The sequence below is a fragment of the Mauremys reevesii genome, linkage group 1 (genome assembly GCF_016161935.1).
Source record: "Mauremys reevesii isolate NIE-2019 linkage group 1, ASM1616193v1, whole genome shotgun sequence".
In the NCBI taxonomy this organism is placed as follows: domain Eukaryota; kingdom Metazoa; phylum Chordata; order Testudines; family Geoemydidae; genus Mauremys; species Mauremys reevesii.
The window spans coordinates 228,238,464-228,265,751 of NC_052623.1; the positions used below are offsets into that span (position 1 = coordinate 228,238,464).

A 27,288-nucleotide genomic window follows, 5' to 3' on the forward strand; every position below is an offset into this window, starting at 1 on the left:
TTTAGCTGATCACCATATTTGGAGTCGGGAATGAATTTTCCTCCAGGGCAGATTGGCAGCATGGGGCATGGGTCACTTGCTGCAAGGTTCTCTGCACCATGAAGTCTTTAAAACATGATTTGAGGATTTCAATGGCTCAAACACATGATTGATACAGGAGTGGGTGGATGAGGTTCTGTGGCCTGAATTGTGCAGGAGGTCAGACTCGATGATCATAATGGTCCCTTCTGACCTTAAAGTCTATGATTCAAATCTGTGGGGGAGGGTTTTTGCTTTGTGCTCGGTGGGTTGTTCTCTCTGAGACAAAGAGAGAGACCAAGCAAGTAATACAGCTCCTACAGAAATGATACATCTAATTTTACAGAAATAGTAAGTAATAACAAGGAAATGCAGTAGATTATCTTTTGTTTTAGCTTGTGGATTTTCCCTGTGTTAAGAGGGAGTTTTCTTCCTGATTTTTTTTATAATTTTAAAGTTTTGCCAACAGGGGAATCCTCTATGTTTTAAATTTTATTACTCTGTAAAATTACATTGCATCCTGATCCAGTGCTTTTACTTTTTTCTCTATAATAAAGTGCTGTTTTTAACAATCTGATTGGGTTTTCAGGGTCCCAAAAACCCAGGGGTCTGGTCTGTGCTCACCTTGGTTATCTATTTTGTTGGTATATTATAATCAAGCCACCCCAGGAAAGGGGGTGAAGGGATTAGGGGAGATATTTTCAGGAAAAAGGAACACGAAGTGGTCCTTTTACTGCATCTTTCTTTAACTCACTTGGTGGTGGGAGCGATACCATCCCAGAGCAAGAAATTTATGCCTTGCGGAAGTTTATACCCTAAGCTGGAGGAATATAAGCTAAGAGAGTCTTTCACATGGGACACCACATCCATACCCCAGAGTTCAGAGTGCAGAGGGAACCCTGAGAATAAAATAAAACATATTCTAGTCATGTCATATTTATACAAATAAGCATATTTCCATAACGCATTATGAGGTGAAATATCACACCCATCATGCACCCCTGGGATGTGAATAATTCTGTATTTAAGTGGCACTCCATCCTAGACAATGAACTTGGCGTAGACTAGCAGGGAGGGAGGGAGGAGGAAAGAGATTGCGCTAAAGAGACAGTTCAGAAGAAAGGCGAAGGTCCTCTAGTAGCTACTCCAACTAGGCACACTTCTTGCAACCGCTGATGAACGTCCAGGTGCTTTTCACATCCAAGACCACACCAGGGAAAGACCTTGAGAAGCTTCCCGTGGCTTGCTTAGTTCAGCTTAGGTCAGAGTGTGGCACTCCTGGAGGCAAGATGGTGCAGAGGAGCCCCTGGGTGGCTGTGGGCCTGGGGAGGATGCCTTTTGATTTTTTGGCCTGACCGCTACGGGCAGCAAGGCCAAAAGTCAGATGGTCGGCTCTCCCACCCACCACGCTCATCAGGAGCCCTTAGTCGACAGGCTTGGAGAACGCGGGCATCACCCCCCACTACCTCTCGCATGCAATGCGAGCGCTCTACCGCTTGAGCTTATTCCCCACGGCTGGCCTGACTCTCAGGCACCGGGCAAAAAAAGCCAAGGGCTCTGTGGCCTTAAGCAGAACGCAGCCTGAGATTGGTTGGGGGGGGGGGTCTACCCAGAGCTGGGGAAGGGGGTCCGAGTCCCAGCCACGCGCCTCGGCACAAACACCAACGCTCCCTCCCTGGAGTGTGTCTGGGCTGAGAGTCAGCCCCTGAAACAAGCACCAAACATCAGAAGACAACGCAGGGATAGATCACTTGATGATTGCCTGCTCTGGCCATTGCCTCTGAAGCACCTGGCATCGGCCTCTGTCAGAAGACGTGATACTGGCCTAGATGGACCATTGGTCTCACCCAGGAGGGCCGTTCTTATCTTCACCACTTTCCTCTAACCCAAGCAAAGCCAGGAGCAGGCCCAGCTCAGCAACTCGAGCAGGCTCCCTGGCCCAGCATATAGCCAAACCACCCTGCCTCCGCCAGGAGAGACACCCACCGACTCCCTCTTCCAGACCAACGCAGCCCTTCCCCGCTTTGGCTGTCTCCAAGCTGTCTGCGTGCTCTGCTCTGCTCTGCTCTGCTCCACGGCTGCCATGCTGCTTGAGATGAGGAGGCTGCGTGGTCTCACGGTCTCAGCTGAGCTGGTATCACGTGCCACCCCGCCCATCTCCTTCTTCCCTTCATGGACCCCTGGGATGTGAGTAATTCTGTATTTGAGTGGCTCTCCCTCCCGGCCAATGAGCTTGGCGTAGACTAGCAGGGAGGGAGGAGGAAAGGGATCGTGCTCCAGTGAGAGCTCAGCAAGAAAGGCCCAGGTCCCCCACTAGAGCACAGCAGAGCAGAGCAGAGCAGAGCAGGCTGGAGAATGTGTGTATGGATCTGACTACTTTTCCCATGCTCTTCCATTTGAGCTAACTTCCCCAAGCTGTCTCCAGCCTCCCAGTCAGCGCAAGGGGGAGGAGGGCCGGGGAGGAAGAGCTTTGTGCTGGGCAAGGGCTGGCTTTTTGGGAGGCCAAGCGGGGAGAGGGATGGAGGCCACTGGAGGAGCTGAGCCGTCTGACTGTCCATGGCTTCTAAAAGAAGGGCAAGAGAAGATCCCGTCGCTCCCTTGTCGCTGGAGAATGCGGGCATTGATCCCGCTGCCTCTCGCATGCGAAGCGAGCGCTCTACCACTTGAGCTAATTCCCCTGCCTTGGCAATGAGGGGCTTGATCCAGCCATTCGATAACGGAGGCCACACCGTCCGCGCGCCAGCCGGTGACTCCTTCCGAAAGGGTCAGGCAAGCAAGGGCTTCCCGTAGGCCGGCTAGCTCAGCTGGTTAGAGCGTGGTGCTAATAACGCCAAGGTCATGGGTTCAAGCTCCATGCTGGCAACTCCGTGGGTGGGATGGAGAGGGTGGCTTCTGCTCTTTTGGCTGACTGCTAGGGGTGGCAGAGGCCAAAACCAGGTGGGCTGGCAGCAGCCAAGAGCCCTGCTGGGCGAAGAGACTGGCCGGCGCTGGGCAGGACCAGGCTCCGGACGCCTCCTTTCCTCCCCTCCCTGGGCTCCTCGCTCGACCTGCTGCCTGAAAGGGACTTGGGCCCGGGGAGGAGAAGGGTGAGCCTGGCCGGCTGCCTTCCAGGCTCCTAGGAGACGAGGCTTGAGCTGCCCGCCCGGGAAGCCAAAATCGCATGCCTGCCGGCTCGCCCCCATTGTCCGCAGGGGGTTGACCTGATGGCCCGAATTCTTGCCGGCCGCCAGCTCCACCCAAATGTACCCGAGACCGGATCCCGCTCCCCAGCCCAAGCCACAGAGAAAGGCTTAATACTCGGCAACCCCAACCTAGGCGAGAGGCTTCGCACGCCGCCTGCGCAGGGTGACCTTTGGGACTTCCCTGGACCCCATCCTCCCACCGCCCACAGACAGACCCCCCAAGCCCACACTCGAGCCCACACCTCAGACAGGAAGGAGCAGGACCACCACTCCGCCCAGAGGCACCACCACTCTAAGTCAGCTTCACTTGCTTTGTCTTCTACCCCTTTCCTCCCAAATTATGCACGCCTCACGGGAGCCGGCCCTGGGAAGACCCAGGGAAGACGCAGGCACGGCACTCTGACTAGCGGAAGCCAAACGCCCGTACCGAGAGTTTAGCACAGGCTCTTGAGGCACTGGAGGAAACCCATGCAGACGCACTGACCGAGCTAAGCGTTACGGCCAAGGGCCCTACCTGTGCAGAAAGCCAACTTTCTTGGGAAAATGACTCCTCTTTCGGCTCCCCTTCCAAACTTCCAAATGCCTCCAAATGGGAAAACACACACACACACAAACACCCAAACGGGCCTAACGCTGGGGCCAGTCGAAAAAGAAAAGAAAGGAAAAGAGTTCTAAATGGCCACCCTGCCAGAATTGTACAGCCCCGCAAGTGAAACCCGTGGCAGGGACATTACACAGAAAAGGGCAATGGAAAGCTGCCCAAATTGAGATGATGTGGAAAGCTACAGCCCCATCGCTACTCCTCCTAGGCACACTTCTTGCAACCGCTGATGAACGTCTGAGTGCTTTTCGCATCCAAGCCCACACCAGGGGAAGACCTTGAGAAGCTTCCCGTGGCTTGCCTAGTTCAGCTGGTCAGAGTGTGGCACTCCTGGAGGCAAGATGATGCAGAGGAGCCCCTGGGTGGCTGTGGGCCTGGGGAGGATGCCTTTTGATTTTTCGGCCTGACCGCTACGGGCAGCAAGGCCAAAAGTCAGATGGCCGGCTCTCCCACCCACCACGCTCATCAGGAGCCCTTAGTCGACAGGCTTGGAGAACGCGGGCATCGCCCCCCACTACCTCTCGCATGCAATGCGAGCGCTCTACCGCTTGAGCTTATTCCCCACGGCTGGCCTGACTCTCAGGCACCGGGCAAAAAAAGCCAAGGGCTCTGTGGCCTTAAGCAGAACACAGCCTGAGATTGGGTGGGGTGGGGGGAGCTACCCAGAGCTGGGGAAGGGGGTCCGAGTCCCAGCCACGCGCCTCGGCACAAACACCAACGCTCCCTCCCTGGAGTGTGTCTGGGCTGAGAGTCAGCCCCTGAAACAAGCACCAAACATCAGAAGACAACGCAGGATAGATCACTTGATGATTGCCTGCTCTGGCCATTGCCTCTGAAGCACCTGGCATCGGCCTCTGTCAGAAGACGTGATACTGGCCTAGATGGACCATTGGTCTCACCCAGGAGGGCCGTTCTTATCTTCACCACTTTCCTCTAACCCAAGCAAAGCCAGGAGCAGGCCCAGCTCAGCAACTCGAGCAGGCTCCCTGGCCCAGCATATAGCCAAACCACCCTGCCTCCGCCAGGAGAGACACCCACCGACTCCCTCTTCCAGACCAACGCAGCCCTTCCCCGCTTTGGCTGTCTCCAAGCTGTCTGCGTGCTCTGCTCTGCTCTGCTCTGCTCCACGGCTGCCATGCTGCTTGAGATGAGGAGGCTGCATGGTCTCACGGTCTCAGCTGAGCTGGTATCACGTGCCACCCCGCCCATCTCCTCCTTCCCTTCATGGACCCCTGGGATGTGAGTAATTCTGTATTTGAGTGGCTCTCCCTCCCGGCCAATGAGCTTGGCGTAGACTAGCAGGGAGGGAGGAGGAAAGGGATCGTGCTCCAGTGAGAGCTCAGCAAGAAAGGCCCAGGTCCCCCACTAGAGCACAGCAGAGCAGAGCAGAGCAGAGCAGGCTGGAGAATGTGTGTATGGATCTGACTACTTTTCCCATGCTCTTCCATTTGAGCTAACTTCCCCAAGCTGTCTCCAGCCTCCCAGTCAGCGCAAGGGGGAGGAGGGCCGGGGAGGAAGAGCTTTGTGCTGGGCAAGGGCTGGCTTTTTGGGAGGCCAAGCAGGGAGAGGGATGGAGGCCACTGGAGGAGCTGAGCCGTCTGACTGTCCATGGCTTCTAAAAGAAGGGCAAGAGAAGGTCCCGTCGCTCCCTTGTCGCTGGAGAATGCGGGCATTGATCCCGCTGCCTCTCGCATGCGAAGCGAGCGCTCTACCACTTGAGCTAATTCCCCTGCCTTGGCGGTGATGGGCTTGATCCAGCCATTCGATAACGGAGGCCACACCGTCCGCGCGCCAGCCGGTGACTCCTTCCGAAAGGGTCAGGCAAGCAAGGGCTTCCCTTAGGCCGGCTAGCTCAGCTGTTTAGAGCGTGGTGCTAATAACGCCAAGGTCATGGGTTCAAGCCCCATGTTGACCACTCCGTGGGTGGGATGAGAGGGTGGCTTCTGCTCTTTTGGCTGACTGCTAGGGGTGGCAGAGGCCAAAACCAGGTGGGCTGGCAGCAGCCAAGAGCCCTGCTGGGCGAAGAGACTGGCCGGCGCTGGGCAGGACCAGGCTCCGGACGCCTCCTTTCCTCCCCTCCCTGGGCTCCTCGCTCGACCTGCTGCCTGAAAGGGACTTGGGCCCGGGGAGGAGAAGGGTGAGCCTGGCCGGCTGCCTTCCAGGCTCCTAGGAGACGAGGCTTGAGCTGCCCGCCCGGGAAGCCAAAATCGCACGCCTGCCGGCTCGCCCCCATTGTCCGCAGGGGGTTGACCTGATGGCCCGAATTCTTGCCGGCCGCCAGCTCCACCCAAATGTACCCGAGACCGGATCCCGCTCCCCAGCCCAAGCCACAGAGAAAGGCTTAATACTCGGCAACCCCAACCTAAGCGAGAGGCTTCGCACGCCGCCTGCGCAGGGTGACCTTTGGGACTTCCCTGGACCCCATCCTCCCACCGCCCACAGACAGACCCCCCAAGCCCACACTCGAGCCCACACCTCAGACAGGAAGGAGCAGGACCACCACTCCGCCCAGGGGCACCACCACTCTAAGTCAGCTTCACTTGCTTTCTTCTACCCCTTTCCTCCCAAATTATGCGCGCCACGGAGCCGGCCCTGGGAAGACCCAGGAAGACGCAGGCACGGCACTCTGACTAGCGGAAGCCAAACGCCCGTACCGAGAGTTTAGCACAGGCTCTTGAGGCACTGGAGGAAACCCATGCAGACGCACTGACCGAGCTAAGCGTTACGGCCAAGGGCCCTACCTGTGCAGAAAGCCAACTTTCTTGGGAAAATGACTCCTCTTTCGGCTCCCCTTCCAAACTTCCAAATGCCTCCAAATGGGAAAACACACACACACACAAACACCCAAACGGGCCTAACGCTGGGGCCAGTCGAAAAAGAAAAGAAAGGAAAAGAGTTCTAAATGGCCACCCTGCCAGAATTGTACAGCCCCGCAAGTGAAACCCGTGGCAGGGACATTACACAGAAAAGGGCAATGGAAAGCTGCCCAAATTGAGATGATGTGGAAAGCTACAGCCCCATCGCTACTCCTACTAGGCACACTTCTTGCAACCGCTGATGAACGTCCGGGTGCTTTTCGCATCCAAGCCCACACCAGGGGAAGACCTTGAGAAGCTTCCCGTGGCTTGCCTAGTTCAGCTGGTCAGAGTGTGGCACTCCTGGAGGCAAGATGATGCAGAGGAGCCCCTGGGTGGCTGTGGGCCTGGGAGGATGCCTTTTGATTTTTCGGCCTGACCGCTACGGGCAGCAAGGCCAAAAGTCAGATGGCCGGCTCTCCCACCCACCACGCTCATCAGGAGCCCTTAGTCGACAGGCTTGGAGAACGCGGGCATCGCCCCCCACTACCTCTCGCATGCAATGCGAGCGCTCTACCGCTTGAGCTTATTCCCCACGGCTGGCCTGACTCTCAGGCACCGGGCAAAAAAAGCCAAGGGCTCTGTGGCCTTAAGCAGAACGCAGCCTGAGATTGGGTGGGGTGGGGGGGGCTACCCAGAGCTGGGGAAGGGGGTCCGAGTCCCAGCCACGCGCCTCGGCACAAACACCAACGCTCCCTCCCTGAGTGTGTCTGGGCTGAGAGTCAGCCCTGAAACAAGCACCAAACATCAGAAGACAACGCAGGGATAGATCACTTGATGATTGCCTGCTCTGGCCATTGCCTCTGAAGCACCTGGCATCGGCCTCTGTCAGAAGACGTGATACTGGCCTAGATGGACCATTGGTCTCACCCAGGAGGGCCGTTCTTATCTTCACCACTTTCCTCTAACCCAAGCAAAGCCAGGAGCAGGCCCAGCTCAGCAACTCGAGCAGGCTCCCTGGCCCAGCATATAGCCAAACCACCCTGCCTCCGCCAGGAGAGACACCCACCGACTCCCTCTTCCAGACCAACGCAGCCCTTCCCCGCTTTGGCTGTCTCCAAGCTGTCTGCGTGCTCTGCTCTGCTCTGCTCTGCTCCACGGCTGCCATGCTGCTTGAGATGAGGAGGCTGCGTGGTCTCACGGTCTCAGCTGAGCTGGTATCACGTGCCACCCCGCCCATCTCCTCCTTCCCTTCATGGACCCCTGGGATGTGAGTAATTCTGTATTTGAGTGGCTCTCCCTCCCGGCCAATGAGCTTGGCGTAGACTAGCAGGGAGGGAGGAGGAAAGGGATCGTGCTCCAGTGAGAGCTCAGCAAGAAAGGCCCAGGTCCCCCACTAGAGCACAGCAGAGCAGAGCAGAGCAGAGCAGGCTGGAGAATGTGTGTATGGATCTGACTACTTTTCCCATGCTCTTCCATTTGAGCTAACTTCCCCAAGCTGTCTCCAGCCTCCCAGTCAGCGCAAGGGGGAGGAGGGCCGGGGAGGAAGAGGTTTGTGCTGGGCAAGGGCTGGCTTTTTGGGAGGCCAAGCGGGGAGAGGGATGGAGGCCACTGGAGGAGCTGAGCCGTCTGACTGTCCATGGCTTCTAAAAGAAGGGCAAGAGAAGGTCCCGTCGCTCCCTTGTCGCTGGAGAATGCGGGCATTGATCCCGCTGCCTCTCGCATGCGAAGCGAGCGCTCTACCACTTGAGCTAATTCCCCTGCCTTGGCAGTGAGGGGCTTGATCCAGCCATTCGATAACGGAGGCCACACCGTCCGCGCGCCAGCCGGTGACTCCTTCCGAAAGGGTCAGGCAAGCAAGGGCTTCCCGTAGGCCGGCTAGCTCAGCTGGTTAGAGCGTGGTGCTAATAACGCCAAGGTCATGGGTTCAAGCCCCATGCTGGCCACTCCGTGGGTGGGATGGAGAGGGTGGCTTCTGCTCTTTTGGCTGACTGCTAGGGGTGGCAGAGGCCAAAACCAGGTGGGCTGGCAGCAGCCAAGAGCCCTGCTGGGCGAAGAGACTGGCCGGCGCTGGGCAGGACCAGGCTCCGGACGCCTCCTTTCCTCCTCCCTGGGCTCCTCGCTCGACCTGCTGCCTGAAAGGGACTTGGGCCCGGGGAGGAGAAGGGTGAGCCTGGCCGGCTGCCTTCCAGGCTCCTAGGAGACGAGGCTTGAGCTGCCCGCCCGGGAAGCCAAAATCGCACGCCTGCCGGCTCGCCCCCATTGTCCGCAGGGGGTTGACCTGATGGCCCGAATTCTTGCCGGCCGCCAGCTCCACCCAAATGTACCCGAGACCGGATCCCGCTCCCAGCCCAAGCCACAGAGAAAGGCTTAATACTCGCAACCCCAACCTAGGCGAGAGGCTTCGCACGCCGCCTGCGCAGGGTGACCTTTGGGACTTCCCTGGACCCCATCCTCCCACCGCCCACAGACAGACCCCAAGCCCACACTCGAGCCAACACCTCAGACAGGAAGGAGCAGGACCACCACTCCGCCCAGGGGCACCACCACTCTAAGTCAGCTTCACTTGCTTTGTCTTCTACCCTTCCTCCCAAATTATGCGCGCCACGGAGCCGGCCCTGGGAAGACCCAGGAAGACGCAGGCACGGCACTCTGACTAGCGGAAGCCAAACGCCCGTACCGAGAGTTTAGCACAGGCTCTTGAGGCACTGGAGGAAACCCATGCAGACGCACTGACCGAGCTAAGCGTTACGGCCAAGGGCCCTACCTGTGCAGAAAGCCAACTTTCTTGGGAAAATGACTCCTCTTCGGCCCTTCCAAACTTCCAAATGCCTCCAAATGGGAAAACACACACACACAAACACCCAAACGGGCCTAACGCTGGGGCCAGTCGAAAAAGAAAAGAAAGGAAAAGAGTTCTAAATGGCCACCCTGCCAGAATTGTACAGCCCCGCAAGTGAAACCCGTGGCAGGGACATTACACAGAAAAGGGCAATGGAAAGCTGCCCAAATTGAGATGATGTGGAAAGCTACAGCCCCATCGCTACTCCTACTAGGCACACTTCTTGCAACCGCTGATGAACGTCCGGGTGCTTTTCGCATCCAAGCCCACACCAGGGGAAGACCTTGAGAAGCTTCCCGTGGCTTGCCTAGTTCAGCTGGTCAGAGTGTGGCACTCCTGGAGGCAAGATGATGCAGAGGAGCCCCTGGGTGGCTGTGGGCCTGGGGAGGATGCCTTTTGATTTTTCGGCCTGACCGCTACGGGCAGCAAGGCCAAAAGTCAGATGGCCGGCTCTCCCACCCACCACGCTCATCAGCAGCCCTTAGTCGACAGGCTTGGAGAACGCGGGCATCGCCCCCCGCTACCTCTCGCATGCAATGCGAGCGCTCTACCGCTTGAGCTTATTCCCCACGGCTGGCCAGACTCTCAGGCACCGGGCAAAAAAAGCCAAGGGCTCTGTGGCCTTAAGCAGAACGCAGCCTGAGATTGGGTGGGGTGGGGGGGGCTACCCAGAGCTGGGGAAGGGGGTCCGAGTCCCAGCCACGCGCCTCGGCACAAACACCAACGCTCCCTCCCTGGAGTGTGTCTGGGCTGAGAGTCAGCCCCTGAAACAAGCACCAAACATCAGAAGACAACGCAGGGATAGATCACTTGATGATTGCCTGCTCTGGCCATTGCCTCTGAAGCACCTGGCATCGGCCTCTGTCAGAAGACGTGATACTGGCCTAGATGGACCATTGGTCTCACCCAGGAGGGCCGTTCTTATCTTCACCACTTTCCTCTAACCCAAGCAAAGCCAGGAGCAGGCCCAGCTCAGCAACTCGAGCAGGCTCCCTGGCCCAGCATATAGCCAAACCACCCTGCCTCCGCCAGGAGAGACACCCACCGACTCCCTCTTCCAGACTAACGCAGCCCTTCCCCGCTTTGGCTGTCTCCAAGCTGTCTGCGTGCTCTGCTCTGCTCTGCTCTGCTCCACGGCTGCCATGCTGCTTGAGATGAGGAGGCTGCGTGGTCTCACGGTCTCAGCTGAGCTGGTATCACGTGCCACCCCGCCCATCTCCTCCTTCCCTTCATGGACCTCTGGGATGTGAGTAATTCTGTATTTGAGTGGCTCTCCCTCCCGGCCAATGAGCTTGGCGTAGACTAGCAGGGAGGGAGGAGGAAAGGGATCGTGCTCCAGTGAGAGCTCAGCAAGAAAGGCCCAGGTCCCCCACTAGAGCACAGCAGAGCAGAGCAGAGCAGAGCAGAGCAGGCTGGAGAATGTGTGTATGGATCTGACTACTTTTCCCATGCTCTTCCATTTGAGCTAACTTCCCCAAGCTGTCTCCAGCCTCCCAGTCAGCGCAAGGGGGAGGAGGGCCGGGGAGGAAGAGGTTTGTGCTGGGCAAGGGCTGGCTTTTTGGGAGGCCAAGCGGGGAGAGGGATGGAGGCCACTGGAGGAGCTGAGCCGTCTGACTGTCCATGGCTTCTAAAAGAAGGGCAAGAGAAGGTCCCGTCGCTCCCTTGTCGCTGGAGAATGCAGGCATTGATCCCGCTGCCTCTCGCATGCGAAGCGAGCACTCTACCACTTGAGCTAATTCCCCTGCCTTGGCGGTGAGGGGCTTGATCCAGCCATTCGTTAACGGAGGCCACACCGTCCGAGCGCCAGCCGGTGACTCCCTCCGAAAGGGTCAGGCAAGCAAGGGCTTCCCGTAGGCCGGCCAGCTCAGCTGGTTAGCGCATGGTGCTAATAACGCCAAGGTCATGGGTTCAAGCCCCATGCTGGCCACTCCGTGGGTGGGATGGAGAGGGTGGCTTCTGCTCTTTTGGCTGACTGCTAGGGGTGGCAGAGGCCAAAACCAGGTGGGCTGGCAGCAGCCAAGAGCCCTGCTGGGCGAAGAGACTGGCCGGCGCTGGGCAGGACCAGGCTCCGGACGCCTCCTTTCCTCCCCTCCCTGGGCTCCTCGCTCGACCTGCTGCCTGAAAGGGACTTGGGCCCGGGGAGGAGAAGGGTGAGCCTGGCCGGCTGCCTTCCAGGCTCCTAGGAGACGAGGCTTGAGCTGCCCGCCCGGGAAGCCAAAATCGCACGCCTGCCGGCTCGCCCCCATTGTCCGCAGGGGGTTGACCTGATGGCCCGAATTCTTGCCGGCCGCCAGCTCCACCCAAATGTACCCGAGACCGGATCCCGCTCCCCAGCCCAAGCCACAGAGAAAGGCTTACTACTCGGAAACCCCAACCTCGGCGAGAGGCTTCTGACGACGCCTGCGCAGGGTGACCTTTGGGACTTCCCTGGACCCCATCCTCCCACCGCCCACAGACAGACCCCCCAAGCCCACACTCGAGCCCACACCTCAGACAGGAAGGAGCAGGACCACCACTCCGCCCAGGGGCACCACCACTCTATGTCAGCTTCACTTGCTTTGTCTTCTACCCCTTTCCTCCCAAATTATGCGCGCCACGGAGCCGGCCCTGGGAAGACCCAGGAAGACGCAGGCACGGCACTCTGACTAGCGGAAGCCAAACGCCCGTACCGAGAGTTTAGCACAGGCTCTTGAGGCACTGGAGGAAACCCATGCAGACGCACTGACCGAGCTAAGCGTTACGGCCAAGGGCCCTACCTGTGCAGAAAGCCAACTTTCTTGGGAAAATGACTCCTCTTTCGGCCCCTTCCAAACTTCCAAATGCCTCCAACTGGGCAAACCCACCCACACACCCACCCCCAAACGGGCCGAACGCTGGGGCCAGTCGAAAAAGAAAAGAAAGGAAAAGAGTTCTCAATGGCCACCCTGCCAGAATTGTACAGCCCCGCAAGTGAAACCCGTGGCAGGGACATTACACAGAAAAGGGCAATGGAAAGCTGCCCAAATTGAGATGATGTGGAAAGCTACAGCCCCATCGCTACTCCTACTAGGCACACTTCTTGCAACCGCTGATGAACGTCCGGGTGCTTTTCGCATCCAAGCCCACACCAGGAAGACCTTGAGAAGCTTCCCGTGGCTTGCCTAGTTCAGCTGGTCAGAGTGTGGCACTCCTGGAGGAAAGATGATGCAGAGGAGCCCCTGGGTGGCTGTGGGCCTGGGGAGGATGCCTTTTGATTTTTCGGCCTGACCGCTACGGGCAGCAAGGCCAAAAGTCAGATGGCCGGCTCTCCCACCCACCACGCTCATCAGGAGCCCTTAGTCGACAGGCTTGGAGAACGCGGGCATCGCCCCCCACTACCTCTCGCATGCAATGCGAGCGCTCTACCGCTTGAGCTTATTCCCCACGGCTGGCCTGACTCTCAGGCACCGGGCAAAAAAAGCCAAGGGCTCTGTGGCCTTAAGCAGAACGCAGCCTGAGATTGGGTGGGGTGGGGGGGGCTACCCAGAGCTGGGGAAGGGGGTCCGAGTCCCAGCCACGCGCCTCGGCACAAACACCAACGCTCCTCCCTGGAGTGTGTCTGGGCTGAGAGTCAGCCCCTGAAACAAGCACCAAACATCAGAAGACAACGCAGGGATAGATCACTTGATGATTGCCTGCTCTGGCCATTGCCTCTGAAGCACCTGGCATCGGCCTCTGTCAGAAGACGTGATACTGGCCTAGATGGACCATTGGTCTCACCCAGGAGGGCCGTTCTTATCTTCACCACTTTCCTCTCACCCAAGCAAAGCCAGGAGCAGGCCCAGCTCAGCAACTCGAGCAGGCTCCCTGGCCCAGCATATAGCCAAACCACCCTGCCTCCGCCAGGAGAGACACCCACCGACTCCCTCTTCCAGACCAACGCAGCCCTTCCCCGCTTTGGCTGTCTCCAAGCTGTCTGCGTGCTCTGCTCTGCTCTGCTCTGCTCCACGGCTGCCATGCTGCTTGAGATGAGGAGGCTGCGTGGTCTCACGGTCTCAGCTGAGCTGGTATCACGTGCCACCCCGCCCATCTCCTCCTTCCCTTCATGGACCCCTGGGATGTGAGTAATTCTGTATTTGAGTGGCTCTCCCTCCCGGCCAATGAGCTTGGCGTAGACTAGCAGGGAGGGAGGAGGAAAGGGATCGTGCTCCAGTGAGAGCTCAGCAAGAAAGGCCCAGGTCCCCCACTAGAGCACAGCAGAGCAGAGCAGAGCAGAGCAGGCTGGAGAATGTGTGTATGGATCTGACTACTTTTCCCATGCTCTTCCATTTGAGCTAACTTCCCCAAGCTGTCTCCAGCCTCCCAGTCAGCGCAAGGGGGAGGAGGGCCGGGGAGGAAGAGGTTTGTGCTGGGCAAGGGCTGGCTTTTTGGGAGGCCAAGCGGGGAGAGGGATGGAGGCCACTGGAGGAGCTGAGCCGTCTGACTGTCCATGGCTTCTAAAAGAAGGGCAAGAGAAGGTCCCGTCGCTCCCTTGTGGCTGGAGAATGCAGGCATTGATCCCGCTGCCTCTCGCATGCGAAGCGAGCGCTCTACCACTTGAGCTAATTCCCCTGCCTTGGCGGTGAGGGGCTTGATCCAGCCATTCGATAACGGAGGCCACACCGTCCGCGCGCCAGCCGGTGACTCCCTCCGAAAGGGTCAGGCAAGCAAGGGCTTCCCGTAGGCCGGCTAGCTCAGCTGGTTAGAGCGTGGTGCTAATAACGCCAAAGTCATGGGTTCAAGCCCCATGCTGGCCACTCCGTGGTTGGGATGGAGAGGGTGGCTTCTGCTCTTTTGGCTGACTGCTAGGGGTGGCAGAGGCCAAAACCAGGTGGGCTGGCAGCAGCCAAGAGCCCTGCTGGGCGAAGAGACTGGCCGGCGCTGGGCAGGACCAGGCCCGGACGCCTCCTTTCCTCCTCCCTGGGCTCCTCGCTCGACCTGCTGCCTGAAAGGGACTTGGGCCCGGGAGGAGAAGGGTGAGCCTGGCCTGCTGCCTTCCAGGCTCCTAGGAGACGAGGCTTGAGCTGCCCGCCCGGGAAGCCAAAATCGCACGCCTGCCGGCTCGCCCCCATTGTCCGCAGGGGGTTGACCTGATGGCCCGAATTCTTGCCGGCCGCCAGCTCCACCCAAATGTACCCGAGACCAAATCCCGCTCCCCAGCCCAAGCCACAGAGAAAGGCTTAATACTCGGCAACCCCAACCTAAGCGAGAGGCTTCGCACGCCGCCTGCGCAGGGTGACCTTTGGGACTTCCCTGGACCCCATCCTCCCACCGCCCACAGACAGACCCCCCAAGCCCACACTCGAGCCCACACCTCAGACAGGAAGGAGCAGGACCACCACTCCGCCCAGGGGCACCACCACTCTAAGTCAGCTTCACTTGCTTTCTCTTCTACCCCTTTCCTCCCAAATTATGCGCGCCTCACGGGAGCCGGCCCTGGGAAGACCCAGGGAAGACGCAGGCACGGCACTCTGACTAGCGGAAGCCAAACGCCCGTACCGAGAGTTTAGCACAGGCTCTTGAGGCACTGGAGGAAACCCATGCAGACGCACTGACCGAGCTAAGCGTTACGGCCAAGGGCCCTACCTGTGCAGAAAGCCAACTTTCTTGGGAAAATGACTCCTCTTTCGGCTCCCCTTCCAAACTTCCAAATGCCTCCAAATGGGAAAACACACACACACACCAACACCCAAACGGGCCTAACGCTGGGGCCAGTCGAAAAGAAAAGAAAGGAAAAGAGTTCTAAATGGCCACCCTGCCATAATTGTACAGCCCCGCAAGTGAAACCCGTGGCAGGGACATTACACAGAAAAGGGCAATGGAAAGCTGCCCAAATTGAGATGATGTGGAAAGCTACAGCCCCATCGCTACTCCTACTAGGCACACTTCTTGCAACCACTGATGAACGTCCGGGTGCTTTTCGCATCCAAGCCCACACCAGGGGAAGACCTTGAGAAGCTTCCCGTGGCTTGCCTAGTTCAGCTGGTCAGAGTGTGGCACTCCTGGAGGAAAGATGATGCAGAGGAGCCCCTGGGTGGCTGTGGGCCTGGGGAGGATGCTGTGACGTTATTGATATAAATGGGGACCATATAGAACATGGGTTGCAACCAAGGTCCTGTAGTGGCTCCAAATCCTAAGTAAAGGGGGTCATATAAGGTGTCTAAGACCAGGTTATGGGTTGCTGGTTATAATTATGCTGTCTGTATGTCTGTATCATTTTTAGTTGAAGTTATGAATGTTGGCTCTATGCTGTCAATATTTCAAGTTGGTGCTGTGCTTCTGGGGGAAGCCTCCCAGACAAGCTGGTGTTAGCTCTGCCTAGCCTGTTTGATGGCCCATTAAGGACCATTAAGGACACAATGGACCCATGGAGAGAAGGCAGACACGCCTTGTGACTCAGCAAAGTATGCAGGGACTGGCTCATGTGACTCCAGGCTCCATTTTGCTGTAAAATTCCACAGTGAAGACAAAGGGATTCTTACACCTGGAAAAGTCTATATAAGCCTAATGCCTCATCTCCATCTTGTCTTCAATCCTGCTTCTGACCTCTGGAGGGACTTTGCTACAAACTGAAGCTCTGCACAAAGGACTGAACGACCCATCCCAGTGGGGGATGTTTTCCAGAGACTCAATTTGAACCTGCAATTTATGCCATCACTGCTGCAAGCCTGAACTAAGAACTTTGCCATTACTGTATGTAATTGATTCCATTTAACCAATTCTACCTCTCTTCTCTACCTTTTTCCCTTTGTAAATAAACCTTTAGATTTTAGATTCTAAAGGATTGGCAACAGCGTGATTTGTGGGTAAGATCTGATGTGTATATTGACCTGGGTCTGGGGCTTGGTCCTTTGGGATCGAGGGAACCTTTTTCTTTTATTGGGGTGTTGGTTTTCATAACCATTTATCCCCAGGACGAGTGCACTGGTGGTGATACTGGGAGACTGGAGTGTCTAAGGAAATTGCTTGTGTGACTTGTGGTTAGCCAGTGGGGTGAGACCAAAGTCCCTTTTGTCTGGCTGGTCTGGTTTGCCTTAGAGGTGGAAAAACCCCAGCCTAGGGCTGTAACTGCCCTGTTTAAGCAATTGGTCCTGATTTGGCACTCTCAGTTGGGTCCCGCCAGAACAGCTCCGTCACAGTGGCGTAGTCGTGCTAGGATCCACAGAACCAGGTCAATTAAGCTTTGGGTCAGAACCCCACGCTATCCAAAATTTAAATGTGGGATTGAGAGTTTGGTTGGTTAAAGATCAGTGACCATGAGACAAAAGCAAGGAAACTGCCAGCCTTGAGAGACAGCCTGCGGTTTGATTATGAGCAAGAACTGGCAGCAATTCGAAGGGAAGAGAAGCAAATCTTGGCCCAGCTGGCGACAGAGGCGGCCGAGAGACAGAGAGGCGGCTGAGAGAAAGAGAGGCGGCTGAGAGAAAGGCGGCTGAGAGAAAGAGAGAGGCTGCTAAGAGAGAAGAAAAGCTCGTAAGGGACGTCTGGAGGTGCTGGCTGCTGAGGAGGAGACTCACAAGGTGCAGCAGGAGACAGCAAGGTGCAGCAGGAGACTCACAAAATACAACAAGAAACTGCTAGACTCCAGCTCCAAGTCAAAAAGCAATGGAAGAACGGCAGAAACTGTATCCTCTTGGAAATCCAGTTTATAACTGTGTTGATATATGGGGTTACTCTGGGCAGTTTTCTATGTTTAACCAGTTTTGCTATGGCTGGGGAGATGGGAGTTCTAACCTGGGGAGAAATATCTGTTTGTCTGTGCAAGAAAGCAGTTTGTCTGGGAATGAAGTTTCTGAATGTCTGTCTGATGTCTCAGAAGTTAATCTGGAGTTAGATCAAGAGCAGAAAGATCTCATTGGTGAGGAAAATGTTTCTCAGGAGCAGATTAAAGTAGATGGTCAGGTTAAATCCCTAACTGAGGAAGGAGAGGGTAAATTTGTAATGGGTAATGGATTGGTGGCTAGTGCAGCTTGTAGAAGTAAACCTGAAATGGGTAACTGTGATTTGCTAAAAGTAGCTCAGTGTAGTGAAAAGAGCAGCAGCTTATCTGTTGGGAGAGGCAATGTGCCTGGTAGGGAAAGTTTGCAGGAGCCTAGGCAGCCTTGTGAGCTGATGGCTTTGTCTAATCAGCAGTTTGGGAAGGGAGGGATAGTGGAAGATGAGTGTCCCTGTCCCTTACCTGTTTCCTGTGTGGAGAAATGTGACAGTGAAGGGAATGTGCCTGTGTCGGTCAGGGGTATTGACTTGCCTATAAAGGAAGCTACCTCACTCTCCAAGCAGTTGTCTGTGAACAGCCCTGTGTGCTGGGACAAGGGAAATAAAATCCCAAGCTGTGTGTCTGGTAAAGGAGAATGTGTCTCCGGCTCTTCTGTGTCTGTGGAGCAGACAGAAGGTGCCTGTCAGCCTGTAATGGTTGAGGGTGATTCAGTTGTCTCGAAGTTGGTTGTAAATACAGCTAAAGCCCAGGAAGGGAATGGTCCTGAGTTTGTGTCTGCTGGGGGGAATGGCACTGTGACTAGGTTGCATCCAGTTAGTGTCATAGCAAAATCCCAGAGACCAGACAATTCTGGTGCTTGTAGTTTGCCAGTTGCTAGTGTGTGGTTGGAAAAGGGTGCAGCAACTCTGTCTGATCAGGGTGATACCCTATCCAGGGCACAAGGAGAGCATAAAGGCGATTTAATTGTGTTACCGACTGACAGTTTGACAACTTGTAGCAAGAAGGAAAAGATTCCTGAACTTGTTCATGGCCAAGGGAAGGAGACTACTTTTGACCTGTTATCTAGAAAGTCTGTAGGTGTGCATCTGTGGTTGCTCAGGGAAGTGTTCCTTTAGAGCAAGCCCTAGGTGAAGAGGGGAAGGGCAGAATTTCTGAGAGGGGTGAATTGCTGCTTAGAGAAGCTCCTAGGGAAAGGAATCCTCATGGTAGCCTGTGCAAGCAGTTTACTGCAACTGAAGGGTGTAAAAGTGATTTAATCAAGAAAGTTTCAGTTCCTAACAGCCAGAAATTTTCTGTTGTGAATGGATCCACTGACTTTCCTTTTGAGAGATCCAGTGTGGGCAGCTTTGAAAAGGTCTCAGGTGGAGTAGAAGCTGTTAAGGAAGGTGAGCCCTATAACCATCTGGCTGTGTGGCCAGCTTGTTGGGGAGACAATGCTGTTGGGACAGGAATGTCTCCAGGCTGAATCTGTAAGTGAGCAGTCTGTGCTTCAGGGTCTGAGGACAGATTCAGTTACTGGTTTTTCAAAGCAGAACAGTTTTATGGCTGAATGCTTGAGGAGGCAGGGGAGAGCAAGCCAGCTCTCACCCTCAGACTCTTTGGATTTGTGTGGTATCTCTGTAAGACAAAGTCCAGCCGTGGAATCCATAGCAGCTAAGAAGTTAAAAGCTAGTGTCTGTGTTGATGCGAATTACTTGGCTGGCAGGGAGAAGAAAGACTTGCTAATAGCTGTTAGCACAGAGGGCCCACCCCATCAGCCGGTGATCTCTGTTAAGCAAGAGAAATCAGGGTTTAATCCGGAAGAACAAGAAGGAAAGAGAAGACTGAATTTTGCAAAGGGAACCCACAGGTTAACCCTAAAATGCCCAAATTCCAATGGTATTGAGCCAAGGGTGTGGCATGACAAACATGATTGTAAATGGACACTTGCAATCAATTTGTTGTTATTGCTAATGCTAATTTTTGTAACTAATGTGTTGCTATTGCCAAGAACTGTAAAAATGTACGATGTGCCTAATCTTTTGGAAAATCCCTTAAACATGTTGAAAGGAGTACATGAAAACACACTTTATGTTAAAGGGCCTTGCTATACTGATGTTTCACAGTTAATGCATGCAAACAGTGTTGGAACTTTTCACAGGGGAAAATACATTCCAGACCTGATGTGCTGTATGAGAGGGGAAACTGAGGCACACTACCATATTGCTTTCATGGCTAAATGCCAAGATTCCTGTACTATGAACAACCTCAATATCTACATTGGTTTAATGTTATTTGGGTTCAAAACATTGGCCAAAACTGGTATGGATAAAGTAGCTATTTTCTTTAGCTCTTGGCAAGATCACATGAAACATACAGGAACCATGCTTCAAAATCTAACCAAGTTATACCTTTAGTTTTTAAAGAGATCCATTCATGTTATTGAACATGACTTTGATAAACCATTTCTGTTATACACTGCTGGTACGGCCTCTAGCCCAACACTAGCTGTAGTGAGACAGACCCAAGGAAGGGGGCTCTTGGGATGCAGTCAGCGATGTTTTGTCATCCCTTCCTGCATCAATTTTGCGTTGGGGTGTGACGTTATTGATATAAATGGGGACCATATAGAACATGGGTTGCAACCAAGGTCCTGTAGTGGCACCAAATCCTAAGTAAAGGGAGTCATATAAGGTGTCTAAGACCAGGTTCTGGGTTGCTGGTTATGATTATGCTGTCTGTATGTCTCTGTATCATTTTTAGTTGAAGTTATGAATGTTGGCTCTATGCTGTCAATATTTGTTGGTGCTCTGCCTCTGGGAAGTGTCCCAGACAAGCTGATGTCAGCTCTGCCTAGCCTGTTTGATGGCCCATTAAGGACCATCAAGGACACAATGGACCCATGGAGAGAAGGCAGACACGCCTTGTGACTCAGCAAAGTATGCAGGGACTGGCCCATGTGACTCCAGACTCCATATTTTTGCTGTAAATTTCCACAGTGAAGACAAAGGGATTCTTACACCTGGAAAAGTCTATATAAGGCTAAGGCCTCATCTCCATCTGGTCTTCAATCCTGCTTCTGACCTCTGGAGGACTTTGCTACAAACTGAAGCTCTGCAAAGGACTGAGGACCCATCCCGGGATGCATTCCAGAGACTTAATCTAAAACCTGCAGTTTACTCCAGCACTGCCTGTGCAGAAAGCCAACTTTCTTGGGATGTAAATGACTTAACCTCTCTTCTCTACCTCCTTCCTAAATAAACTTCCAAATTTTAGATTCTAAATGATTGGAAAACACACACACACACAAACACCCAAGAGGGCCTAACTGCTGGGGCCAGTCCTGAAAAAGAAAAGAAAGGAAAAGAGTTCTAAATGGCCACCCTGCCAGAATTGTACAGCCCATAAGTGAAACCCATGGCAGGGACATTACACAGAAAAGGGCAATGGAAAGCTGCCCAAATTGAGATGATGTGGAAAGCTACAGCCCCATCGCTACTCCTACTAGGCACACTTCTTGCAACCGCTGATGAACGTCCGGGTGCTTTTCGCATCCAAGCCCACACCAGGGGAAGACCTTGAGAAGCTTCCAGTGGCTTGCCTAGTTCAGCCGGTCAGAGTGTGGCAATCCTGGAGGCAAGATGATGCAGAGGAGCCCCTGGGTGGCTGTGGGCCTGGGGAGGATGCCTTTTGATTTTTCGGCCTGACCGCTCCGGGCAGCAAGGCCAAAAGTCAGATGGCCGGCTCTCCCACCCACCACGCTCATCAGGAGCCCTTAGTCGACAGGCTTGGAGAACGCGGGCATCGCCCCCCACTACCTCTCACATGCAATGCGAGCGCTCTACCGCTTGAGCTTATTCCCCACGGCTGGCCTGACTCTCAGGCACCGGGCAAAAAAAGCCAAGGGCTCTGTGGCCTTAAGCAGAACGCAGCCTGAGATTGGGTGGGGTGCGGGGCTACAGAGCTGGGGAAGGGGGTCCGAGTCCCAGCCACGCGCCTCGGCACAAACACCAACGCTCCCTCCCTGGAGTGTGTCTGGGCTGAGAGTCAGCCCCTGAAACAAGCACCAAACATCAGAAGACAACGCAGGGATAGATCACTTGATGATTGCCTGCTCTGGCCATTGCCTCTGAAGCACCTGGCATCGGCCTCTGTCAGAAGACGTGATACTGGCCTAGATGGACCATTGGTCTCACCCAGGAGGGCCGTTCTTATCTTCACCACTTTCCTCTAACCCAAGCAAAGCCAGGAGCAGGCCCAGCTCAGCAACTCGAGCAGGCTCCCTGGCCCAGCATATAGCCAAACCACCCTGCCTCCGCCAGGAGAGACACCCACCGACTCCCTCTTCCAGACCAACGCAGCCCTTCCCCGCTTTGGCTGTCTCCAAGCTGTCTGCGTGCTCTGCTCTGCTCTGCTCCACGGCTGCCATGCTGCTTGAGATGAGGAGGCTGCGTGGTCTCACGGTCTCAGCTGAGCTGGTATCACGTGCCACCCCGCCCATCTCCTCCTTCCCTTCATGGACCCCTGGGATGTGAGTAATTCTGTATTTGAGGGCTCCCTCCCGGCCAATGAGCTTGGCGTAGACTAGCAGGGAGGGAGGAGGAAAGGGATCGTGCTCCAGTGAGAGCTCAGCAAGAAAGGCCCAGGTCCCCCACTAGAGCACAGCAGAGCAGAGCAGAGCAGAGCAGGCTGGAGAATGTGTGTATGGATCTGACTACTTTTCCCATGCTCTTCCATTTGAGCTAACTTCCCCAAGCTGTCTCCAGCCTCCCAGTCAGCGCAAGGGGGAGGAGGGCCGGGGAGGAAGAGGTTTGTGCTGGGCAAGGGCTGGCTTTTTGGGAGGCCAAGCGGGGAGAGGGATGGAGGCCACTGGAGGAGCTGAGCCGTCTGACTGTCCATGGCTTCTAAAAGAAGGGCAAGAGAACGTCCCGTCGCTGGAGAATGCGGGCATTGATCCCGCTGCCTCTCGCATGCGAAGCGAGCGCTCTACCACTTGAGCTAATTCCCCTGCTTTGGCAGTGAGTGCCTTGATCCAGCCATTCGATAACGGAGGCCACACCGTCCGCGCGCCAGCCGGTGACTCCTTCCGAATGGGTCAGGCAAGCAAGGGCTTCCCGTAGGCCGGCTAGCTCAGCTGGTTAGAGCGTGGTGCTAATAACGCCAAGGTCATGGGTTCAAGCCCCATGCTGGCCACTCCGTGGGTGGGATGGAGAGGGTGGCTTCTGCTCTTTTGGCTGACTGCTAGGGGTGGCAGAGGCCAAAACCAGGTGGGCTGGCAGCAGCCAAGAGCCCTGCTGGGCGAAGAGACTGGCCGGCGCTGGGCAGGACCAGGCTCCGGACGCCTCCTTTCCTCCCCTCCCTGGGCTCCTCGCTCGACCTGCTGCCTGAAAGGGACTTGGGCCCGGGGAGGAGAAGGGTGAGCCTGGCCGGCTGCCTTCCAGGCTCCTAGGAGACGAGGCTTGAGCTGCCCGCCCGGGAAGCCAAAATCGCACGCCTGCCGGCTCGCCCCCATTGTCCGCAGGGGGTTGACCTGATGGCCCGAATTCTTGCCGGCCGCCAGCTCCACCCAAATGTACCCGAGACCAAATCCCGCTCCCCAGCCCAAGCCACAGAGAAAGGCTTAATACTCGGCAACCCCAACCTAAGCGAGAGGCTTCGCACGCCGCCTGCGCAGGGTGACCTTTGGGACTTCCCTGGACCCCATCCTCCCACCGCCCACAGACAGACCCCCCAAGCCCACACTCGAGCCCACACCTCAGACAGGAAGGAGCAGGACCACCACTCCGCCCAGGGGCACCACCACTCTAAGTCAGCTTCACTTGCTTTCTCTTCTACCCCTTTCCTCCCAAATTATGCGCGCCTCACGGGAGCTGGCCCTGGGAAGACCCAGGGAAGACGCAGGCACGGCACTCTGACTAGCGGCAGCCAAACGCCCGTACCGAGAGTTTAGCACAGGCTCTTGAGGCACTGGAGGAAACCCATGCAGACGCACTGACCGAGCTAAGCGTTACGGCCAAGGGCCCTACCTGTGCAGAAAGCCAACTTTCTTGGGAAAATGACTCCTCTTTCGGCTCCTTCCAAACTTCCAAATGCCTCCAAATGGGAAAACACACACACACACAAACACCCAAGCGGGCCTAACGCTGGGGCCAGTCGAAAAGAAAAGAAAGGAAAAGAGTTCTAAATGGCCACCCTGCCAGAATTGTACAGCCCATAAGTGAACCCCGTGGCAGGGACATTACACAGAAAAGGGCAATGGAAAGCTGCCCAAATTGAGATGATGTGGAAAGCTACAGCCCCATCGCTACTCCTACTAGGCACACTTCTTGCAACCGCTGATGTTCGTCCGGGTGCTTTTCGCATCCAAGCCCACACCAGGGGAAGACCTTGAGAAGCTTCCCGTGGCTTGCCTAGTTCAGCTGGTCAGAGTGTGGCACTCCTGGAGGAAAGATGATGCAGAGGAGCCCCTGGGTGGCTGTGGGCCTGGGGAGGATGCCTTTTGATTTTCGGCCTGACCGCTACGGGCAGCAAGGCCAAAAGTCAGATGGCCGGCTCTCCCACCCACCACGCTCATCAGGACCCCTTAGTCGACAGGCTTGGAGAGCGGGCATCGCCCCACTACCTCTCGCATGCAATGCGGCGCTCCAGCAGGCTTATTCCCCACGGCTGGCCTGACTCTCAGGCACCGGGCAAAAAGCCAAGGGCTCTGTGGCCTTAAGCAGAACGCAGCCTGAGATTGGGTGGGGTGGGGGCTACCCAGAGCTGGGAAGGGGTCCGAGTCCCAGCCACGCGCCTCGGCACAAACACCAACGCTCCTCCTGGAGTGTGTCTGGGCTGAGAGTCAGCCCCTGAAACAAGCACCAAACATCAGAAGACAACGCAGGGATAGATCACTTGATGATTGCCTGCTCTGGCCATTGCCTCTGAAGCACCTGGCATCGGCCTCTGTCAGAAGGCGTGATACTGGCCTAGATGGACCATTGGTCTCACCCAGGAGGGCCGTTCTTATCTTCACCACTTTCCTCTAACCCAAGCAAAGCCAGGAGCAGGCCCAGCTCAGCAACTCGAGCAGGCTCCTGGCCCAGCATATAGCCAAACCACCCTGCCTCCGCCAGAGACACCCACCGACTCCCTCTTCCAGACCAACGCAGCCCTTCCCGCTTTGGCTGTCTCCAAGCTGTCTGCGTGCTCTGCTCTGCTCTGCTCTGCTCCACGGCTGCCATGCTGCTTGAGATGAGGAGGCTGCGTGGTCTCACGGTCTCAGCTGAGCTGGTATCACGTGCCACCCGCCCATCTCCTCCTTCCCTTCATGGACCCCTGGGATGTGAGTAATTCTGTATTTGAGTGGCTCTCCTCCCGGCCAATGAGCTTGGCGTAGACTAGCAGGGAGGGAGGAGGAAGGATCGTGCTCCAGTGAGAGCTCAGCAAGAAAGGCCCAGGTCCCCACTAGAGCACAGCAGAGCAGAGCAGAGCAGAGCAGGCTGGAGAATGTGTGTATGGATCTGACTACTTTTCCCATGCTCTTCCCTTTGAGCTAACTTCCCCAAGCTGTCTCCAGCCTCCCAGTCCGCGCAAGGAGGAGGGCCGGGGAGGAAGAGGTTTGTGCTGGGCAAGGGCTGGCTTTTGGGAGGCCAAGCGGGAGAGGGATGGAGGCCACTGGAGGAGCTGAGCCGTCTGACTGTCCATGGCTTCTAAAGAAGGGCAAGAGAAGGTCCGTCGCTCCTTGTGGCTGGAGAATGCAGGCATTGATCCGCTGCCTCTCGCATGCGGCGGCGCTCTACCACTTGAGCTAATTCCCCTGCCTTGGCAGTGAGGGCTTGATCCAGCCATTCGATAACGGAGGCCACACCGTCCGCGCGCCAGCCGGTGACTCCTTCCGAAAGGGTCAGGCAAGCAAGGGCTTCCCGTAGGCCGGCTAGCTCAGCTGGTTAGAGCGTGGTGCTAATAACGCCAAGGTCATGGGTTCAAGCCCCATGCTGGCCACTCCGTGGGTGGGATGGAGAGGGTGGCTTCTGCTCTTTTGGCTGACTGCTAGGGGTGGCAGAGGCCAAAACCAGGTGGGCTGGCAGCAGCCAAGAGCCCTGCTGGGCGAAGAGACTGGCCGGCGCTGGGCAGGACCAGGCTCTGGACGCCTCCTTTCCTCCCCTCCCTGGGCTCCTCGCTCGACCTGCTGCCTGAAAGGGACTTGGGCCCGGGGAGGAGAAGGGTGAGCCTGGCCGGCTGCCTTCCAGGCTCCTAGGAGACGAGGCTTGAGCTGCCCGCCCGGGAAGCCAAAATCGCACGCCTGCCGGCTCGCCCCCATTGTCCGCAGGGGGTTGACCTGATGGCCCGAATTCTTGCCGGCCGCCAGCTCCACCCAAATGTACCTGAGACCGGATCCGCTCCCCAGCCCAAGCCACAGAGAAAGGCTTAATACTCGGCAACCCCAACCTAGGCGAGAGGCCGCCGCGCCGCCTGCGCAGGGTGACCTTTGGGACTTCCCTGGACCCCATCCTCCCACCGCCCACAGACAGACCCCCCAAGCCCACACTCGAGCCCACACCTCAGACAGGAAGGAGCAGGACCACCACTCCGCCCAGGGGCACCACCACTCTAAGTCAGCTTCACTTGCTTTCTCTTCTACCCCTTTCCTCCCAAATTATGCGCGCCTCACGGGAGCCGGCCCTGGGAAGACCCAGGGAAGACGCAGGCACGGCACTCTGACTAGCGGAAGCCAAACGCCCGTACCGAGAGTTTAGCACAGGCTCTTGAGGCACTGGAGGAAACCCATGCAGACGCACTGACCGAGCTAAGCGTTACGGCCAAGGGCCCTACCTGTGCAGAAAGCCAACTTTCTTGGGAAAATGACTCCTCTTTCGGCTCCCCTTCCAAACTTCCAAATGCCTCCAAATGGGAAAACACACACACACACAAACACCCAAACGGGCCTAACGCTGGGGCCAGTCGAAAAAGAAAAGAAAGGAAAAGAGTTCTAAATGGCCACCCTGCCAGAATTGTACAGCCCATAAGTGAAACCCGTGGCAGGGACATTACACAGAAAAGGGCAATGGAAAGCTGCCCAAATTGAGATGATGTGGAAAGCTACAGCCCCATCGCTACTCCTACTAGGCACACTTCTTGCAACCGCTGATGTTCGTCCGGGTGCTTTTCGCATCCAAGCCCACACCAGGGGAAGACCTTGAGAAGCTTCCCGTGGCTTGCCTAGTTCAGCTGGTCAGAGTGTGGCACTCCTGGAGGCAAGATGATGCAGAGGAGCCCCTGGGTGGCTGTGGGCCTGGGGAGGATGCCTTTTGATTTTACGGCCTGACAGCACCGGGCAGCAAGTCCAAAAGTCAGATGGCAGGCTCACCCACCCACCACGCTCATCAGGACCCCTTAGTCGACAGGCTTGGAGAGCGGGCATCGCCCCACTACCTCTCGCATGCAATGCGGCGCTCTACGCAGGCTTATTCCCCACGGCTGGCCTGACTCTCAGGCACCGGGCAAAAAGCCAAGGGCTCTGTGGCCTTAAGCAGAACGCAGCCTGAGATTGGGTGGGGTGGGGGGGGCTACCCAGAGCTGGGGAAGGGGGTCCGAGTCCCAGCCACGCGCCTCGGCACAAACACCAACGCTCCCTCCCTGGAGTGTGTCTGGGCTGAGAGTCAGCCCCTGAAACAAGCACCAAACATCAGAAGACAACGCAGGGATAGATCACTTGATGATTGCCTGCTCTGGCCATTGCCTCTGAAGCACCTGGCATCGGCCTCTGTCAGAAGACGTGATACTGGCCTAGATGGACCATTGGTCTCACCCAGGAGGGCCGTTCTTATCTTCACCACTTTCCTCTAACCCAAGCAAAGCCAGGAGCAGGCCCAGCTCAGCAACTCGAGCAGGCTCCCTGGCCCAGCATATAGCCAAACCACCCTGCCTCCGCCAGAGAGACACCCACCGACTCCCTCTTCCAGACCAACGCAGCCCTTCCCCGCTTTGGCTGTCTCCAAGCTGTCTGCGTGCTCTGCTCTGCTCTGCTCTGCTCCACGGCTGCCATGCTGCTTGAGATGAGGAGGCTGCGTGGTCTCACGGTCTCAGCTGAGCTGGTATCACGTGCCACCCCGCCCATCTCCTCCTTCCCTTCATGGACCCCTGGGATGTGAGTAATTCTGTATTTGAGTGGCTCT

General features: G+C 56.4%; 11 non-coding genes across 11 annotated transcripts; 7 read left to right on the plus strand and 4 right to left on the minus strand.

Annotated features, from left to right (window-relative positions):
* Positions 1–2,623: 2,623 nt before the first annotated feature.
* TRNAA-CGC lies at positions 2,624–2,696 on the minus strand. The gene has a single exon. It is a non-coding gene; the product is annotated as a tRNA-Ala (tRNA).
* Positions 2,697–2,807: 111 nt separating this feature from the next.
* Positions 2,808–2,881, plus strand: TRNAI-AAU. Its single transcript has one exon. It is a non-coding gene; the product is annotated as a tRNA-Ile (tRNA).
* A 2,577-nt stretch (positions 2,882–5,458) lies between these two features.
* TRNAA-CGC lies at positions 5,459–5,531 on the minus strand. Its single transcript has one exon. It is a non-coding gene; the product is annotated as a tRNA-Ala (tRNA).
* Positions 5,532–5,642: 111 nt separating this feature from the next.
* Positions 5,643–5,716, plus strand: TRNAI-AAU. Its single transcript has one exon. It is a non-coding gene; the product is annotated as a tRNA-Ile (tRNA).
* Positions 5,717–8,284: 2,568 nt separating this feature from the next.
* TRNAA-CGC lies at positions 8,285–8,357 on the minus strand. The gene has a single exon. It is a non-coding gene; the product is annotated as a tRNA-Ala (tRNA).
* Positions 8,358–8,468: 111 nt separating this feature from the next.
* TRNAI-AAU lies at positions 8,469–8,542 on the plus strand. The gene has a single exon. It is a non-coding gene; the product is annotated as a tRNA-Ile (tRNA).
* Positions 8,543–11,291: 2,749 nt separating this feature from the next.
* On the plus strand, positions 11,292–11,365 carry TRNAI-AAU. Its single transcript has one exon. It is a non-coding gene; the product is annotated as a tRNA-Ile (tRNA).
* A 2,753-nt stretch (positions 11,366–14,118) lies between these two features.
* Positions 14,119–14,192, plus strand: TRNAI-AAU. Its single transcript has one exon. It is a non-coding gene; the product is annotated as a tRNA-Ile (tRNA).
* A 7,874-nt stretch (positions 14,193–22,066) lies between these two features.
* On the minus strand, positions 22,067–22,139 carry TRNAA-CGC. The gene has a single exon. It is a non-coding gene; the product is annotated as a tRNA-Ala (tRNA).
* A 111-nt stretch (positions 22,140–22,250) lies between these two features.
* TRNAI-AAU lies at positions 22,251–22,324 on the plus strand. Its single transcript has one exon. It is a non-coding gene; the product is annotated as a tRNA-Ile (tRNA).
* A 2,716-nt stretch (positions 22,325–25,040) lies between these two features.
* TRNAI-AAU lies at positions 25,041–25,114 on the plus strand. The gene has a single exon. It is a non-coding gene; the product is annotated as a tRNA-Ile (tRNA).
* Positions 25,115–27,288: the final 2,174 nt, after the last annotated feature.